This window comes from Miscanthus floridulus, chromosome 5, assembly GCF_019320115.1.
Source record: "Miscanthus floridulus cultivar M001 chromosome 5, ASM1932011v1, whole genome shotgun sequence".
In the NCBI taxonomy this organism is placed as follows: Eukaryota; Viridiplantae; Streptophyta; class Magnoliopsida; order Poales; family Poaceae; genus Miscanthus; species Miscanthus floridulus.
In genome coordinates, this window is record NC_089584.1 from 50,442,308 (window position 1) to 50,462,761 (window position 20,454).

General features: G+C 41.4%; 1 pseudogene; it reads left to right on the top strand.

Annotated features, from left to right (window-relative positions):
* Window positions 1-284: 284 nt before the first annotated feature.
* Window positions 285-17,220, top strand: LOC136454623 (cytochrome P450 709B1-like; annotated as a pseudogene).
* Window positions 17,221-20,454: the final 3,234 nt, after the last annotated feature.

Sequence of the window (20,454 nt, forward strand, 5' to 3'; positions counted from 1 at the left end):
CTGCTGGCTATGCACGTGGTTCATTAGCCCTAGCTCAATCTGCAGTAATGACGTCAGTTCTGATCTCAGCATCGCACAAAGCCAAATAATAACAATATAAGCTAAACAAGTCAGGAGCTAGCCGTGTGGCGCTGTATGCCCTCTGCTCCCAATCCTATATATACACCTCTCCAGTCTCCACTCCATGGATCAAACCACGCAGCAACACAACCAATACATCTTCAGCTCGATCATTCATACGTACACAGCCAGACAAGCAAACGCATCTATCAGCAGATCAAAAAATGGATGTTTCCATCGGTTCAGTATTGGGTGCCCTCCTGGTCGTGCTTGTCTCCACGCTGCTGATCAGAGTGCTGTTCCTTCTGGTGTGGAAGCCCTATGCTGTCAGCAGGTGGTTTAGGGGCCAGGGCGTCGGGGGCCCAAGCTACAGGTTCTTCGTCGGCTCCCTGCCGGAGATCAAGCGGATGAAAGCCGCCGGGAGCAAGATCGTCCTCGACGTCGGCTCCCATGACTTCATCCCCATCGTGCAGCCGCAGTACCGCAAATGGGTGGCCGAGTACGGTATGTAATGTACATTATATTATATGCAGTATATAAATTAGCAAGTGATGTTCGTTTTGACAGTCGAATGATAGGATATTTTGACAGTCTGATTCCTGATTGCATATTATATATATATATATATATATATATATATATATATATATATATATATATATATGTGCGCGCGCGCGTGTGTCTGTCATTCAGGGAAGACATTTCTGTACTGGTTTGGCGCAGTGCCGACCATCTGCGTCGCCGAGGTGGACCTGGTGAAGCAGGTGCTCACGGAGAGGACAGGTCTGTTCCCCAAGGACTACTTGAACCCCAACATGGAGGCACTCCTTGGCAAGGGTCTCGTTCTCACCAACGGCGAAGACTGGAAACGCCACCGCAAGGTGGTGCACCCGGCCTTCAACCTCGACAAGCTCAAGGTCTGTTGGATGTCTGATCAAGCATACCTGATCCACTGCATGTACAAATACAATGTGATTACTAATTACTCCTGCATAATGATTTATATAGTGCTTTCTTTAGGTTAAGTTTATTTTGTCCTTTAGTTCCTTGACTTATTTAACATAATTGCATTATTAGTGCTGACTTGATTTCCTTTTTAAACTGGTATCCCCAATCCTGTATCGACATTTTGCTTTCTTAATTGCAGAATGTATCTCTTTTAAAAAACCATAATTGCATTATCATGTCGCAGGCGATGTCTGTGGTCATGGCGGACTTGGCGCAGCATATGATGCAGCAATGGCAATGTCAAATACAGCAGGCTACCAACCATGAGGCTGAAATTGAACTCAGCAGTGAATTCTCAGAGCTGACTTCGGATGTGATCGCGCACACGGCCTTCGGGAGCAGCTACAAGGAGGGCAATGTGAGGTGTTCGTCGCACAGAAGGAGCTCCAAGAACTCGCATTCTCAGCATCGCTTGATATCCCAGCTCCTGGTCGTCTAAGGTAAACACTGATTATTCAACTAATCGACTGCATGCAATGCATGCTACTTTGTGTAAAGGCAATGATTTTAGCAAATACAGTACTACTAAATTATGAACTCAATCCAAATTCATCTCCATATATATACATGAAGGAAACTGAAATTGCCAACTAGCAAGAGCAGCCGACGAGTTGAAAAACTGGACCAGAAGGTGAGGAGCATGCTCATGGCGATAATCGAAGGGCGCCTTGCTCAGAAGGACAACAGTGGATACGGCAACGATCTCCTCGGTCTCATGCTCGAAGCGCGCGCTCTGGAGCAAGAAGGGCACCAGATGCTCGCCACGCAGGAGATCGTGGACGAGTGCAAGACCTTCTTCTTCGCAGGGCAGGACACCACTTCGCACCTCCTCACCTGGACCATGTTCCTGCTTAGCAGGTACCCCGAGTGGCAACACAAGTTGAGGGAGGAGGTGCTGAGAGAGTGTGGCAATGCAGTGCCAAATCTGGACATGGTCACCAAGCTCAAACTGGTAAAGCTCACATATATATCCCCTTCCAAAATAAAGTAAAGTGGTTTTCCCAATTGTACAAACAAAACGACAAGTCAGTTTTGGATGATGTTAATTATATTGATATCCCTTGCCGTTTCTGTTCAGGTTAACATGGTTCTTCTCGAGTCACTGAGGCTCTACAGCCCCGTGGTGTGGATAAGAAGGGGCACAGGCTCAGACATCCAGCTCGGCAGCATAAGGGTGCCCAAGGGAACAATGCTATCGATACCAATTGCATTGCTGCACAGGGACAAGGATGTCTGGGGCCAAGATGCCGACCAGTTCAACCCTGCCAGGTTTGAGCACGGCGTGTCCAAAGCCGCTGCCAACCACCAGAATGCCCTGCTGTCCTTCTCTCAGGGGCCGAGGGCCTGCATCGGCCAGAACTTCGCGATGCTTGAGGCTCGTATCGGGATCGCCACGATCCTTCAGAGGTTCTCGTTTGAGCTCTCGCTAAAATATGTCCATGCACCCAAGGAAGCGATCACCCTGATGCCTAGGTTCGGGCTTCCCATGATCCTGAGGAACCTTTCACGACTGAGATGTACTACCATATATTAGTCGTATTGATGCCGCCAGCCACCGCCACTTTGTTTTTCCTAAGGTTTGTTATAATAAACAAACACTTGTGGGTGTTTGGTATGTGATGCTATTGTATTTTGACTTTATTTACTATGTAGACATTGTTGTTTGCTTTATTCTGCAGATTGTAATGAATAAAACACTTGTCAGGGAGATTACATGCAGTAATTTTAGTTGTTTCCTAAACTACAACAACAACGCTATAAAGAAGATATACACATCAGTGACGCTAAAACATGAAGCGTCACAACCTATAATTAGAGATGCGTCCAGTGGTCGTGTACCAAAAAGACACATCTCTGATGTGCGTCAAATGGCCATCTACTTTAGATCCATCTCTGACGTTCTTAGAGATGTGTCTCTTATCCCTCATCTCTGATAGGTAATACATTAGAGAGGGTAAGATACAGAGGCGCATTATTTTCATCCAAGTCTCTCATGTGAGGTATGCTTCAGAGATGGGTAACATATATATTACAAACATGTGAACTTCCTACACGTCTCTCATGTCTTCCGTAATGTATCAGGGCCACGCTTCCTCAAACTCTATCTTTAGTGTTTAGCTTATATTAGAGAAGCATTTAGACAAGTGCTGCTCAAAACATTTTATTCTCCCTCCACCGCTGCCGGTGCCTGCCCGTCACCCTCGTGCTCCCAGCCGCCCTTGCCCCTATGCTCCCCTTCCAACCCTGAGGACTGCCACCGTCTGTAACACCCTAGGTGTAAAGCACTAATAAAAATTGATCATGTTCATCATCATGCATAGTAATCATCCATGATGGCATTCATGCATTGCATGCACCAAACTCAATGCATATTTTGGCATCTATGCATAGCATAAGAGTGTTGTGGTGTGACAACCAAAAATCTCAATTAAGGTTCTTCGTGACCTTGTATTTTGGAATTCACTTAAATGCTTGAAATTATGCCTTGATAAACTTTGAGGTGTAAAGTGTGTACTTTGCACTAGTGTCAAGTGTAGGGTATGATTTCAAGTCAACCTTGTTTAAATTTGACCTCAAAGATTGAATTCATTACTAATTTCCCTACTTAGCCATTTTTGACTGTCCCTGAATACCAGTTATGAGTTCAATGTTTGGGAATTTATATAAGCAAATTTCACAAATAAAAGTGGTGAAACTTTTGGCACCATTTCAAAGTTTAAAGTTTGAACTTTGATATTGTGCCACTTTTTGTCATGGTTGATTGCTGTTTATTCTTTAATTGATTAACCAAAGTAGCTAATCAATGCTGTTTTTAATTTCTGAAACTGAATTCTGGTTTCAGTTTCAGTTTACCCTTCTTTGAAACTCCAAATCTCAAAATCCTTTTATCTTTTGATATTGAAACTTAAAACAATGTTGTAGATCACAGATCAAAGAACAAGTTTTGGTAAAAACAGTTTTTGAAGTTCTTTTGCAAAATGAGAGGAAGTTGGGCTGTCAGGCGTGAACAGTGTCGCCGGGGTGACCAGCCTGCTCATCTATTTCACCGCCGACCGCCACCCTTCCTTTGCCGCTCTCACACGCACAGGTACGCTGCTACTTCGGTGGCGAGCCCATGCTGGAGCCGGCAAGTCTGAAGAAGTAGCCGATGCTCGCCCTCGCCGTTAAAATGCAATGCCGCTGACCGTTTCTGCCCTTTCCCTTTTCCCTCCACCGCCGAGCTCCTCCAGTTCGCCGGCAAAATTCACCATCGCTTCGCCTCCGTTCAATTCCTATCGCACCTAGCCTCGCCTCAATCTTGCGCATCTGTTCGACCCGCTCGCTCTGTTCCTCTCCGTCAGAGTCGGCCGCACGCTGGCATCTTCCTCGCGACCAACCGCGAGCGCCGCCATGGCCTTTTTCACCATGGTCAGGCCACTCGGGTTCACCTCCGGTTCTCTTTGCTCTTGAGTTAGCTTCTTCATGTTGCCATGGTGCTCATCGGCTCATCCGTTTCTCGTTTGGTTCATAGGACACGCCGGAACGCCGCCTCGACCATCTGTTCGTGCCACCGTGTCCATCGTCGTCGTCTGTAACTGCTTCCGCCTCGTCTCCATCGAAGTCGAGTAGCAGACCAAGTCACGGTGAGCACCTATGATGCGTGGCGAGTACTATCTAGGCTGATTAGGGCCCGTAGGCCGTAGCGGCGTGTCTGCCATGGCTGCAGGAGAGATTGCTCTAAAACCCTAACCAGCCAACCAACCCCTTGGGTGTGTGCGCGAGATCAAGAGGATCGTGTTGGTGCAGGTCTCGGCGGCGGTGAGGTCGCCACCGGTGAGAACCTGCCTGTCAATGCTACGCACCTGCGGCTGCACGCGGGCGTCCTGTGCAATGACCCGGGCCCGTCTGTCAGCCGCACGTGGGTACAAAAGGGTTTTGGCCCTTTTCCGATTTACAGAAAATGTTAATCTATGTTGAATCTTGTAAATTGCATAAGTGAATGTAGAAACTCGCTAATATGAAACTTGTTTTGCTAGTCTTATTATGATGTTCTTTGCATGATAAAAATATGAGTTGGCCATAATCAGTAATTCTTGTATGCTTAAGAGTTCATTTGTTAAATGATAAAATGGTTGTTGTTTACTTTCTATAGACAAAAGTATTAATCCTGTAGTTATGAAACGTTTTGTGTAAGTTTAATATGTTTATATCTGCCTCACAAAAAGTTTGGCACGGTTTTGATAATTTTAACTTGTCTAATTGATCTAAGTATGTTTAACTTCCTTTTCCATGTTTAATAAATACTAAAATGGATTAAATAAATCCTTGAATGGTTTTTTTGTGTTTTAGGCACTCCTTGTGAACCTTGGAACACAAAACCCCTGCTGTTCCTTTGAAAGATAGTTTCTTTCTTTATAGATAAATAATCAACTTGTTGGTTCATAATTAAAATGCTTTTTAGAATATTAATCCTAGTTCTTAGCGAAGGAAAGTTGTACTCAAGTTGTTAATCTTGTTATGTTCATCAATACCCATGTTGCATCCTTCATGCATCATATTTAAGCACTTCATTATGTTAAGCATGCATCATAATTCACGTGTAGTGAACGAGAGTGTGCAATCTGCCATTGAGCAAGTCCCTGAAGAGGTTTATCCACCAGGGGAAGTTGGGTTTTGATATCTGTGGTATTTCTAAGGAATCTGACAACCCAGCTATTGCAGGCAAGCCCCGGAGTATACAATCCTTTCCTTGTGTTTTACAAATGTTCATTACACTAAGTCTTATGTTATGTGTATTAAGTAAAATAGGAATTGGTTGAATGCCAACTGTTGCATGGCTACCTTGATATGATGCACCCTTTTAGTAATGATTGACTAGTTATGCTTCGCCATGTTTAGCTGGTAAGAGTTGAGTGATGAGTTCATCATTTGCAATGATTCTATACTCAGGAAATGTCCTGTGGGTTTAAAAATGGATATGGATTAAACTTGAGACCAGACAGATTCTTTGACTGCGTCAAGAATGGAGTCTTGACATAGTGCCCCGCCTGTATCGATTGAGGACCATTCATTGTAGGCTTGTACATGTTCGAGACTGTCGTACTGACCACATACCCTAGTAGCCTGATACCTCGGCTATTCTATGAGAAAGGACAACCGCGCGCTGGGAGTGGAGAGATGGCGGGAGTAGCGTGTACCCACCCTGCAAGACAACCATCCGAGATGGAGCACGGCGGTGGAGCATTGTGCTCTCAGGTGGCGCGGACTTGCTCACTTTTATAGGATCTGAGGGAAGGGTTGATATATGTAGCTCCGGGACCTACATATGTCGTGTGGTTGGAAATCCCCAGTTGGGTTTAATCGGTTCGAATCGCCGTTGCTCCTTAGACAAGGAGACTTGATCATTTGTCCTGCATCATAGTTAATCAATGGAACAATGGTACTTATGAATATGAGTTGAGATGTTTAAAGAAGTGCTTGATTTAGATCAGGTGCCGGTCTTGTTGAGTACCTCAAGTACTCAGGGTTTGTTAACCCATGTTGCAGGTGAGCCTCAGTAGTAGGTAGGGTTTTGCCCCTGTTGTATGACGGTTCTAGAAGAAGAGCACCAGCAGTAGATGAGGTGTTGTGTCTCACCCTTGGGAAGGATGACCCCTTTTGTGGGTTACCTATCATGCTACCCTACTGCCTAGATGGCTAAAACTTATGTTTTGTAATAACTAAATAAATGGTTTGTAAATTATGGTTTGTAAGACTTTGGCACTTTTACTCTGATGTAATTCTGTTTCAACTATTGTAAAACACCTTGACTGGGATCCGTGAGCCTTTCTCAAGTGCTGTCACCGTCACTCCTCTCCTTCACCCTACTTTGAGCCGCCCCACCTCTTTGTCTTCCTCTTTAAGCAAACAATTATGCTATTGATGTACTAAGCACTGAGCTCAAGTTTTAGTGTTGAATTGTGTTGTTTTTATCTAAATTTCAGATATCATCGAGCCGATATGAACAAACATTATTGTCAGTAAATCGACACAAACCACCTAAACAAAAATTGTTGCTTATACAATGATCTACTATACATTGGTTTAAAGACAGATCAATTACTTAAAAGTTTGATAAATACAAGGTCCTAAAGCTTGATAAATCTATATTACCAAAACGCAAAATGAGCTATGCACTAGGATGATCTAATCTAGTGCTTAATTGACCTAAAGGTTGCATGTTCTAAACATATATAGAAAAACATATAAAGATTACTTCATTTTGTTACATCAGGTATGCAGGGACCTCCACCTCTGCCAGCAGAACTGGGATTTTTCTTTAGATTTATGCCGTTAGAGAGCCAACTTTGGAGTGTTCACAATTCCTATATCCTTCCATAAGGAATCTTGTCTTCCACTCAAGTTTTATTTTTTAGACTTTGTTACATAATCCTTCCTAACAGCCTTTTGAATCTACCATAGAAAATTGAGCCCGTCAAATTGCACGAAGGTTCACTATGGTTACTCAGAGTTTATAAAATTAATGATAAATTATCCCATAATGGACAATTACGACGATGCCATATTATTTTTTAGTTGGGATAGCCCTAGAGAGGCTGTACAAATTTCCGTTATGGAGATAAATACACCCCATCAGAGAACTGCTAAGAAAAATATTGTGGGAGAGTTTGTATAAAGATGCTTGCACACCGTTGACACAAAAATGTGACTATGTAATCAACACATAGCAAGCCGGAAGATCTGAGTGGAACTAGACCAGAGATCTGCTTGGCTTCAACACAGAACCAGCCGATTCTAGAAAACCCAACGATGTGCCAGTCAATTTGACCTGCAATTGACAATGAGAGAAAATCTTATCAGTAATTTAAGGTGGAACATATCGGTGTTGCACCAAACAGTTCTAAATATACGACTAAATAGCCGATTCAATGAGACTATCGAAAAAATAGTCGATATCCGGCGCATCCATAAGAAGCGATACAAGAAATCATCGTCGGCTAAATGGAACATGATCGATATAAAGTGTTGAGCCGATAAGTTTGATAAAAGAGTATAACATGCGAATAAATCGACTGTCTAATATAAATGAATCTACAAACATTTTGAATCTAATCTATTATCATCAACAGTGAGGCTCGATCGGATCGATACAGCTATGATAATGATAATAAACTAAAGCCAAAGAATCTATAAAACCATCTACATATCGATAGATTCATGAAAACATGCTATATGCGTGAGAGTATAAGTAAATCGATTAAAATAGTCGATGCAGCCATAGCAAACAAATAAAGTACATATCTTGATCATAAATAAGACCACTAATCGATAATTTCTAATCTAAAGTCTTACAAGTGAGGTTCAGCCGGATCGATACAGCTATAGTAGTGTTATTAGACTAGATCTCATTAACTAGTAAGTTTATTCAAGATTGAAACATGTCTTTGAATGTATACTATGTTTGATTGGAATAGAAATAGAACAACCGATCTAGTGGAATTAAGCCATCAATCATAAAATTTAAAGTGTGATCAGACTAGAAGACAACCAATTAAGATGATATGATTTCGATCTATCTTAATCTCAATCAGGTGATTTATTATAATCAATAAAACATTAATTATAACAAGATCGATAACTGATGAATCAATCAAAAGTAGCAAAGAAAATCTTACTAATCTCAGCAGATTCGATAACTAGTGATATTGTGTTAATAAATTGTCTAACACAAAATCGATAACTTTGATCTATATTATGATGCGTAAGAGATCAATCAACTGATGCAGCCTTACAAACTACGATACAGATCGATAACTAACTTATATTATGGCTCATAAAAGATCAATCAGCTGATGCAGCTTTACATGCACAATACAAGTCGTGACTGTACTCACAAGCAAGCTGGAGGTCGATCAATCGATGCAGCCCTATTTGCTGAAGAACTCGCTGAGATCTACAGTGCTCCTACTCCTAATGTGATGGCAAAAGCCAAAAAGATTGTATTGATTGTGTGTTCATCTCTTTTTACAATAATCAAGGTCTAATATTTATACCCAGAACCTAAACATGAATCCTACTAAAAACGACTCATTACAATTCTTGAAATAAAAGAAAACTTCCTAACTTAATAATAACGTGGATCCTAATTTTCCTTATTCGTAGAGTCCGACACGTCTCCCTGGCGCCACTCAAGTATAGCCCATTGACGTCGTCTGCTGACGTCATCCATAAAATAGCCGATTCTGACATTACATCTAAATCAGCTGATATCGATTCTCATCCAATCAATTCCTTGATACACAATCCTGAAAGCTTCGAGTTCCCGCATTCTTCTTCTCAAATTTTGGTATAAACACATGCCCCCCAATTTTGGGATAAAAATAATTTTATTCCAAAATTCCTATTATGTTCCCCATGTTGCAACCGTTCATTCCAAAATAAACGCATGGCTCCTGACTTCTTGGGCCAAATTCTATATAATACCCCAATAGTATCATCTCCAATTCGCTCAGCCTACTTACTTTCCCCTTCTTTCTCGAATAAACTTCAACACCCAAAGCCGCCACCGTCAAAATCCTTAACCCTAACAAATCCTCTGCTCTACCAAGCTACCGTTCAAGTAGCCTTCCTCAGATTCAGATCCATTTTGGCTACAATGGCAACCAGCAATCACGTTCCCGAGGTATGTCTTCAAACTTCTGCCTTCCAAGTGTTAGACGTTATTCTATATTTTTCTTTTTTCTTAAATTCATCCCAATTGGTTTCTAGGAAATGAGGAACAAAATTTTGATTCCCTCAGCTGCTGTTCCTAATGCCTATTATCTTGGACCCATGGGTGACCCTGATCCATCTGATTTCATCAACCAAGAAACCAAACGAATCTTCTTCAAACAATCTGTAGTAAATTTGTCTTCTTGGAACACCAAGACTCCTTTTAGAAACTGGCCCAAAATACCTAAGGGATGGAGGGATTGGTTCCATAGGGCATCAGAGAAAAAGACTGGAGATTGAGAAATTTATGACTTAAATCAATGCCTGACACTCTCACTGTCTGGAATGGAGAGTAATGACTCACTTCTGATTTCCATATCTTATTTTTGGTCCAACACTTTGAATACTTTTGTTTTTTGTCACGGTCCAATGACCATCACTTTGGCCGATATCTACATGTTGACTGGCCTTAGAATAACAGGATCAATGCAACCCTATGATTTCTTAAGTGTTGGGTCCAAGAAATTTGCTAAAATATCAGACTGCACAGGATGGGCAAGCTATATTCTAAACCATATTGGAGATGGATTGATTGTTGACGAAAGAGAGCATATAGCTTTCCTGAACATGTGGCTTGAAAAATTCATCTTCTGTGGGTCATCTTGCGGGCCAACTTATAATCATAAATACATGGCAGAGCGTCTAGTAGCCAGCAACAAAATCCCCCTCGGAAAATATCTGTTGGGGTCTGCTTATCACCTAATGCACCAAGTATCTGTTTAATTATTGAAAAATGAACCAGTGCATACCACCAGTGGCCCTTGGTGGTTAATACAATTATGGCTGAATCTGTACATACATAAGATTGTAAGACCCGATCTTAGAAATATGAGCTTCCCTTCTTCCAACTTTGCTAAAGATTACAAAGAAAAAGAAGGAAGAACTCGACAGTGTATGAATTATGGTGAAGCTGCTTCAGCCATAACAATTGTTGTTGATGTAGGCCACCTTTTCAAGAAAATTTTCAAAGGGTTTGATGCAAACATCTTGACTTGGCTGCCTTATGATGAAGATGAAGACAATAAACTAGTTCTGCCAATCAAATTTTGGTTTGAAACAGGTTGCTCAGATGAAACAACTACTACAATTTTTAGTTGTATTATCAAACCCTGTGCATTGCTGGCTGAATTTTGCCATGGCTGTGGTAAAATGGCTACTGGTTCTTTTCTATCAGATAACTTTTCAACTTATGAATTCTATAATTGTTGATACAGAATTTCATCCCATGCCGAGGACACATGAGCAAGCCGGACGGGTCCGCTCGATGGAGCTGGACATCCGCCTAGCTTCAGCACGGGGATGGTCGATCCTACGCACTCCTCCCAAGATGTGCCAATTAGTTTGACCCTGCAATTGATAAGGAGAGAAAGTTTATCAATAATTTAGGGCGGAACATGCCAGTATTACCAGACAGTTCTGAGTGTGCGCTCTGAGAACCGATATGAAAGGAGATCGACTAAATAGTCGATTCCAGCATATTCATAAGAATGAATCAATTAAAGTTCATGGAGTTGTGTAAGAAGAATCGGTTATCTTTCAGGATGAATATCATTATTTAGACAAATATTAGTCAATGGCAATAAGATATCAACAATAATTAGTTCATGCTAAGCCAATGACTGCAAGTAACCGAACCTCTTTTGTATAAATGAAACTGTTCATCATCATTTAACCATTTAGTAAAGATAAATCTAATGAACATACTAGATCTCATCTATCGCTATGACCAGTGGGGCATGAGGCAGAATCATGTAGGTCGTAGAAACAACAATAGACTTGATGACACTAACTTATCACTAATATCAGTGGAGCATGAGGTAGAATCATACAGACCGTAATACAATAATAAGATCATGGGGCTAACATATCTTTCAATCTATCTCTACTTCAACGATCTCGTGATATGAACTGTTCGTGAAAGCGCTCGATATCAGCTAAAATAGCCGATTCAGGCATAGCGCACAGTTAAGGTCATGCCCTCTCAGGAACAGATCCACCAAATAATGATCCCCACTCCATGGTGCTAACAGTAGGGTGTGAGGCAGAATCACATAGGCCGTGATAACAAGCCATGAAATAGTTTTTGCTAGCCAATAGATCTACTCAAGATCAGACACGCCTTAACCGCACGCTGTGCACGATCAAGATTGATATAAAACATTAGATAAAACATAACTCATCGTTTAAAGTGCAGATTAGATCAAATTTGAATTAACAAATGATGGATTAAAAAGGATATAAGGCTGATATAGATCAATACCAATCGGGCGAAGTGATATTACTGTAATTAAATAAATAATAGAAGCAATAAGCAATATCGATAACTTATTGAATCTATCCGAAGGAACGCCACCCTTAGATAGAGCCGATAACTTGACCTTAATCTAGTTCGAGTAGTGGAGGTCGACCGGATCGATACAGCCTTACTTGAACTAGACAAGAATCGATAACTAACTTATACCAAAGTTGCAGTGGAGGTCGACCAGATCGATGCAGCCATACGAACAGAGGTATAAGCCATGACGGTACTTATAGACAAGCAGTGGAGGTCGACCGGATCGATGCAGCCATACTTGCTGAAGAACTCGCCGAGATATACTCTACTCCTACTTCTAAGGGGTGGCCGGAGCAAAAAAAAGTAAGTAACTTATATTTGATTGATTGTGTGTTTTTACAATAGCCGGGGTTTGATATTTATACTCCGAGCCTAAAAATGAATCCTACTCGAGCAGTACAATCTTTGGTACAAAGAAAACAATCCTATTTTAAGATAACTTGGACTCTACTCTTTCGCCTTTTGTAGAGTTCGATATGTATTTTCTTGATGCCAATTGTATCTCATCATCGTTATCTGCTGATGTCATTCAGAGAGAACTGATCCCAGTGTCGCATTCAAATTGATAGATATCAATCCTTACGCAATCGACTCCTTGATTGGCACAGTCTTGGAAGCCTATGAGTTCCCACGCTCTTCTCCCAATTTTTGGTGTAAACACATGCCCCCCAATTTTGGGATAAAATAATTTTATCCCAAAATTTCAGTTCATTGGTTTACCATGCCGCAACGGTTCTATCCCGAGATATATGCACAACTCCTGACTTCCTGGCCCGAGTTTTATATAACATCCCAACAGTATCTTTTGCAACCCACTCGACCTGTTCGTTTCCTTCTTTCTCAAGCCAACTTTAACAGCCGACGTCGTCATCTCTAAGGCCGTAAACCCTAGTAAACCATCTGTTCTAACAAGTCGTCATCCAAGCGATCCTCGCTAGATTCAAACCAATTTTTGGCCATGATGGCGACCATCGACCATGTCCCTGAGGTATGTCTCCAAGTTTCCATTCTCTAATTATCGGCCACTACCTTGTATTTCTTTTCTTCTCAAACTTATTTCATCTGATTTCTTAGGAAATGAGGAACTAAATCTTGATTCCATCTGCTGTTGCCCCAATATCTATTTTCTTGGGCCTATTGGCAATCCTGATCTATCTGATTTCATCCGCCAAGAAACCAACCAAATCCCCTTCAAACAATATGCAGTGGATTTGTCCTCTTGGAATACCAAAACTCTCTTTAGAAATTGGCCAAAGATGCCTAAGGGATGGAGAAATTGGTTCCATTGGGTGTCTGAGAAAAAGGGTGGAGATTGGGAGCTTTATGATCTAAACCAATGCTTGACCCTCTCGTTGTTCGAGATGGAGAGGAATGACTCACTCCTAATTTCTATATCTTATTTCTGGTCCAATGCCTTGAATGACTTTGTATTTGGTCATGGTCCAATGACCATCACTCTGGCCGACGTTTACATGTTGACTGGCCTTAGAATTACTGGATCAATGCAGTCTTACGAGTACTTGAGTGCTGGCTCCAAGAAATTAGCCAAAAAAGCAGACTGTACAAGTTGGGCCAGTTACATTCTAAACCATGTTGAAGATGGATCAGCTGTCAGCGAAAGAGAATACATAGCTTTTCTAAACATGTGGCTGTAAAGATTCCTTTTCTATGGGTCATCTTGTGGCCCAACCTATAATCACAAACTCATGGTAGAGCACCTAGCATTGGGCAAGGATATCCCTCTTGGAAACTATCTGCTAGGAGCTATTTATCATCTGATGTACCAGGTGGCTGCCCAGTTACTAAAGAATGAACCAGTGCATACTGTTAGTGGCCCTTGGTGGTTAATACAACTATGGCTTAACCTGTATATGCATAAGTTTGTGAGGCCTAATCTCAAAAGCCTGAGTTTCCCTTCTTCTAACTTTGATGAGGAATATAGAGGTGAAGAAGGAAGAACTTGGCAGTGCATGAGCTATGGTGAGGCTGCATCGGTCATAACAATTGATTTCAATATCGACCATCTCTTCAAGAAGTTCTACAGAGGGTTTGATGTAGACATCCTGACTTGGCTACCATATGATGATGAGAATGATGAGCTAACCTTCCCATTCAAGTTTTGATTTGAGTCAGGTTGTTCAGATGATGTGGTGGCTACAATCTTCAATTCTTTCATCAAGCCCTGCGTTCTTCCAGTTGAATTTCATCATGGCCGTGGCAAAATGACTATAGGCTCTTTCATTCCAGGCAACCTCCCAACATATGAGTTTAACAACCCATCCTTTGTGGCTCATCAATTTGGTTTCGGCCAATTGCCTCCTCAGCTATTCTTCAAGAACATACTAAAGCCACAGGAAGATATTAGTGAAGTGCTAGAAGCCAGAAGAGTTTTTCAACTAGGATCAGATCTTCCTTCCCTCTGTTTGCATGATTGGATTAGAGTTAGCCTCCCTTCTACTCTCTTCAACTCCTAGTGGCAAGAATGGCGCTTCCATCTTTTCTGTGGACCGGTCCACCCTTTGTGTATAGCCTGGGATGGAGAATTTGCTTCTGATAGAGAGGTAATTTGCTATTTCTTTTCAAAAAAATGCTTGACGAATTCCTCTGCCAACCATCTTAATCGACCCTTTCAGGATGTTGAATTTGATCCTCCGAGCTTGGATAGTGAGGGGCGTCCTATAGATTACCAGCAACCATGCTCGGTTTTAAGAATGGGATCGGCTGCGCCTTCACTGAAAAAATTGATGAAAACTCATGCTGCCTCTACTATCGTGATGTATCCATCTTCAAAGCATAAGGCAACTCAAGGGACAACCCAGAAAACCACTACTGGGAAGAGACTCCATAGAATGAGGCCATCAGCTACTCAAGTAAACACTTCACCTTCCTCTCAATGTGATATCCCATTGCTGATTTCGTTCCTTCACAGTTATCGAGCATTGTGTCCCAATCTACCCTGGGTGCAGAACTACTATCCCAGGCATTCGACTCAGCATCAACTAAACCCCCATCGGCTGACCCACGAAAGGAGCTGATCTCGATTGAAATAACTGATACTTCCACAACAGCAGAAAATGTGAGTTTTATCCTTGATGCTCATTGGGGTATTTTCTTTAACTTCTTTCATTTAGTCTTTTATCCTTCATCTGACTTCTTACTGCGCTAGATACTTCCTAAGGAAGCACCTGTGCAAGATTGGGAGCCTGACAGTCCGCTTAACGATCCTGTCGACATTGAAGGTGGTCTCGTTGCTATTGACACTTAGACTATTGATTCCCTAGTCCGGCAAACAACTAATGGTAAGGGAGTTATTTGCTCAATTTATCTTTCTATGACAAACATGAACTAAAAATCCTTCGATGTTTGCAAATGCTGATGTTGAGATTTCTGAGCCGATTCAACCAGATATTACAGGTGTATCATCAGTTGTTCCTCTCCTTCAAATAGAAGTTATCACAGAAAAGGTACTGTATCTCATTTTACTTGTTCATTCTATTATAAAATGATCCGATCCTCCTAATCAAGATTTCCTCACAAATGTAGGTACCCAACCTTCTAGCTCTGAGCTATTCTTTCAACCTTAGGGAATATACTGATGAGGATGAGGTTAGCTCGTCAGCCATTTCTTCTAAGGAAGTTTTATCAGAAGAGACTAGAAATTAGCTAAGAGATATACTGCCAATGTTTGAGAGGAATATAGCCGATTTGGTCCAAGATACTGACTTAACACAGAGAGTCTTCGTGGCCATTAAGGGTAATACATCCCCAGTTCTCTCCAGAGTCTTGTCATCTATGTCTATTTTTGAAGATTAGGCCTTGAAGGTGATGAAGACTTAGAGGAACTTGTCCAATCGTGAAACCTTGCTAGCCAAGGGGAATTCCAATAGGCAAGAGGCTAAATAGCTGACACAGTTGATTGATAACTTGAAGAACTCCTCCCTTAGGCCTAATCCAGAGTTGTCTCAACTGGAAATCAAGCGTGCAGAGCTTGAGAAGGAGCTAGAAAACATGAAGGCAACCATTGGTCATCGCAAGTCCACTCTGGTCCAAAGACCTAATGCCATCAAATAGAAGAAATAGGAATTGCTGGCCAAAGTCAGAGAGGGCAGAGCCATCCGAAGTAGCCTTGAGAATATCTCTGGAACAGCTGAAGAAGATAAGCAATAGATTGCAGAGGCTGACACTTCTCGGTTAGAAGTACTGAAAACCATCCAGGATGTTCTAGACTTGTAATTTATACGTTGACATGTATCTTGTATGGAATCAATGATAACCATATTTTCATTGCCTCTTTGTATTTTTGTTTCGGCTAAAGAGCCAATTTGAAAGCAGCCGATTCCATCTTCCCAATCTTAATCCAATTGAGTCTGAAAACATGCCTTTTATTAAGAGAACCCTTCAATTTTTTGCATTCAATTGCCCAATGCCGTATTCTCATCGACATTAGTGAAGTGGCGCTTCACCTTCTATTAATTGCGGTTGTCTTTTGTGTGTCCCGAGGCATCCGCCTCTTTGCTCCATAAAGCTCTGAGCTACTCCTTCAACTTAATTCTCTAGCTCTGAGCTACTCCTTCAACTTTGAAGAATACATAGATAAAAGTGAGATTAGCTCATCAGCCATCTCTTCTCAAGAAATCTTATCAGATGAGACAAAAAATTGGCTAAAAGATATGCTGCCAATGCTCGAGAGGAACATAGCCTATTTGGTCCAAGATGCAGATCCAATGAGAAGAATATTCTTAACCATTAAGAAGGATCTGCCCCCAAATCTTGCTGAAGCCTTGACACCTTTGTCCAACATCAAAGATCAAGCTCCCAAGGTGAAAAAGGCTCAAAGAAACCAGATGGACCATGAAGCTTTGATGGCTAAGAACTCTAACAAGCGGGAAGCCAAAGAATTGGCACAACTGGTCGATAATCTAAAGAATTCTTCTTCCAAAATTGAACTAGAACTAAATCAGCTGAGAATGAGGCGTGCTAAACTTGAAAAAGAATTGGAAAGTGTGAAGGCCACCATCGAACATCATGAGTCCAACTTGACTCAGATCCCCAATACTATCAAATAGAAGAAGCAAGAAATGCTGATCAAGGTCAAAGAAGACAAAGCTATTCGCAATAGTCTTGAGAGCATTCCTAGATTAGTCGAAGAAGATAAACAACAGATTATAGAAGTTGATGCTATTTGGCTAAAAGGACTATGAGCAATCCATCATGCTCTTAACTTGTAATTTACACTCCAGTATCTATAGCACATAAACTTGATGATAGTTGTATTTTTAGTTTGGCTAGAAGAGCCAATTTGAATTAGCCAATTTCCGATTTCTGACTTTACTCTGACTTAACTGAATCTAAAAATGGTTTTCATCACAAAACCCTTCAAATTCCCTCTTAGTCATCAACGCCATGTTCTTCTTGGTATTAGCGAAGCGATGCTTCCCCTTCCATTAATTGGGGTTACTTTCACATGTCCCAAGATATCTACTGTCTCGCCTTTGTGGCTATAAATACCAGCCAAGGGCTTTGGCCTCAAACACATCTACATTTGTAGCTGCTCTCATTCTCCCACATCCTGCCACCTTCATAGACCCTATAGCAGTTTCCTCTTCTCCTCCCCTCAAGATCTAAACTAGCACCCATGGTCGGTGAAGATAACCGCGACAAGCGTGTAGCAAAAGATCTCCTAGAGAGGGAGATGCCGATGAGCCAGTGGCTCTACCACATGAGGTAGGACCAAATGACTTTTGCTCTTATCAACAGATCACCTCCTGACATGTCTATAGGTTTGTCTTGAACAACAGGCTTCCTCCTCCTCCTAGGGCCGGCGAGCCCTCCAATGCTGAGTCTGCTATCGTCCCTACGCCAGATTCGTCGTTGGACTCCTCTAACTCCTACACCAGCAACGACGCCCAATGCTTCCTCCAAGAATGGAAGGCAGCGAAGGACCGTTACTTTGAGGCAACTCGGGAGAACGGTCAGCTTGAAATCCGCCTCAAGGCCTCTCAAGCCACCCTCCTCGCCGCTGAGGAAGAAACCAACGCCGCCCAGGCACAGTTGGCTGAATCAGATGCTATGGTGGTGGGTAAGATGGATTCCAAGAAAACCTCTGTTCTTATTTTCTCTACCTTTGTCTTGATAGTTTCTTTGTTTCTGTGATTGCCAGCTCTGACGATGCAATTGGAGAACCTCCAACTGGTGGCAAATGCAGCTATGACGGCCGTCAATGCCCATGGCCCCTTACTCCTCAACCGCCTGCACAACATCCCAGCATGAGTCCAGGAGATCGCCCTCCATGGCTTCTACCGCGGCACAGTAGTGGTCCTGGCTGCGGCGTAGGTCTAGACCGGGCACAAGCTCCGCACCATGGAGCCAGGCTTCCCAATGGCCGATGACCACGACATGCATGAGGACTTGATCGAAGACTTTGATGATGCATCTACGGCCATCATGGACATTATATCCACCTAGGATGTAATCAATAAATTATTGATTAGTTTGTACTAGGAACAAATTATCAATGAATACAATTTCCGCTTCTCTTCATGAATGTGTTTCTAAATCTACTGACATATAAGTCTGATTGTCTTTGCATGTATTTTTGCTCTATAGGCGATACATATCGTATTGGCTTTTCCCCTTAGGGTTGATTTTTGAACTAAAGGCGATACCCTCCTAGTACTGGCTATTAGAGCCAATAACTAAACAAATCAGCTATCAAGTATTAATCTAAACACTAGGATAATACTTCTTTAGGAATTTTACATTGATTGCTCTATCAAATTCCTCTTCCCCTTCCAGCATTTCCAAAATATAAGCATTACTAGGTGCACACCGTTTAATCCGATAAGGACCTTCCTTATTAGGTGATCATTTGCCAGACCTGCCATCTTTTGACCTAATTGGCAATCTTACTTTCCAAACTAACTCTCCTTCGCAAAACTTTTTATTCTTGACCTTTTTATTATAATGCCTTGCAACTCTTAATTTATTGGCCTCAATATTTTCAAGAGCGCACAACCAATGACAACTTAAGTCCTCTAAATCATCGATCATAAGGTTTTTATAGACTTCGACTATCAAATCATTTTGCAATGTAACATGTCTTGATCCAGTCTGAATCTCCTAAGGAAGAACTACATTATGTCCATATACTAACTCATAAGGTGATGATTTAATCGATCCATGGCAAGCCATCCTATATGCCCACAATGCTTCATTAAGTGTCAGATACCACTTCCTTGGTTGCTCTTCAATTTTCTTCTTAATCAATTTAATCAAAATTTGATTGGATGCCTCTGCTTGGCCATTAGCTTGAACATAATAAAGAGAAGAATTTAATAATTTAATTCCCATACTAGCAGCAAAATCTCTGAATTCCTCTGATGTGAACATTGTTCCTTGATCATTAGTAATGGTTTGAGGAATGCCAAAACGATAAACAATATGCTCCTTGACAAAATCAACCATATTCTGTGAAGTTACTATTTTCAAAGGAATCACCTCAACCCACTTAGTAAAATAAGTTGTTGCTACCAATACAAACTTGTGCCCTCTACTTGAAGGTGAAAAAATCTGGCCAATCAAATCAATTCCCCAGCCTCGGAATGGCCATGGCTTAATTATTGGGTTCATAGCTGATGCAGATGATTTCTAAATATTACCAAAACGCTAACAATCTTGTCACCCCTTGTAATATTCAAAACAATCTTATAATATTATTGGCTAGAAATATCTAGACCTACGAATAACCCATTTTATTTTATAAGCCGATTGATGAGCTCGACATATTCCTTCATGTACTTCTCCCATCAATACACTTGCTTCTTCTTGACTTAAACATTTAAGCAAAACTCCATCGACTGTTTTGTAATACAACTGATCATCCAACAAAATATACTTAGTTGATTTATATCTCAATTTTCTAGTAACCTTCTATGATGGATTCTTGAAGTAATTAGCTATCTCAACTCTCCAATCATTAGCCAAAGTTTCATTGCTTAAAATTTCTTGGAACACTCGATAGCCCGACGCATTTTGAGCTAACAGATTGGCCTCTTGATTCTATGCTCTTGGGATATGCTGAAGAGAAGTAAGAGGAAACCCCTCAAGCAACTTTCGACATTCATCATGATATCTCTTTAGAATATCGTCCTTACATTCATATAGGCCGATCAACTGATTAATAACCAGCTGTGAATCTCCAAATATTTCAATTGACTCAGCCTTTACTTCCTAAAGAAGTTGAATTCCCTTAAGAATAGCTTCATACTCTGCTTGATTATTGGTGGTCATTGGTTTGGTTT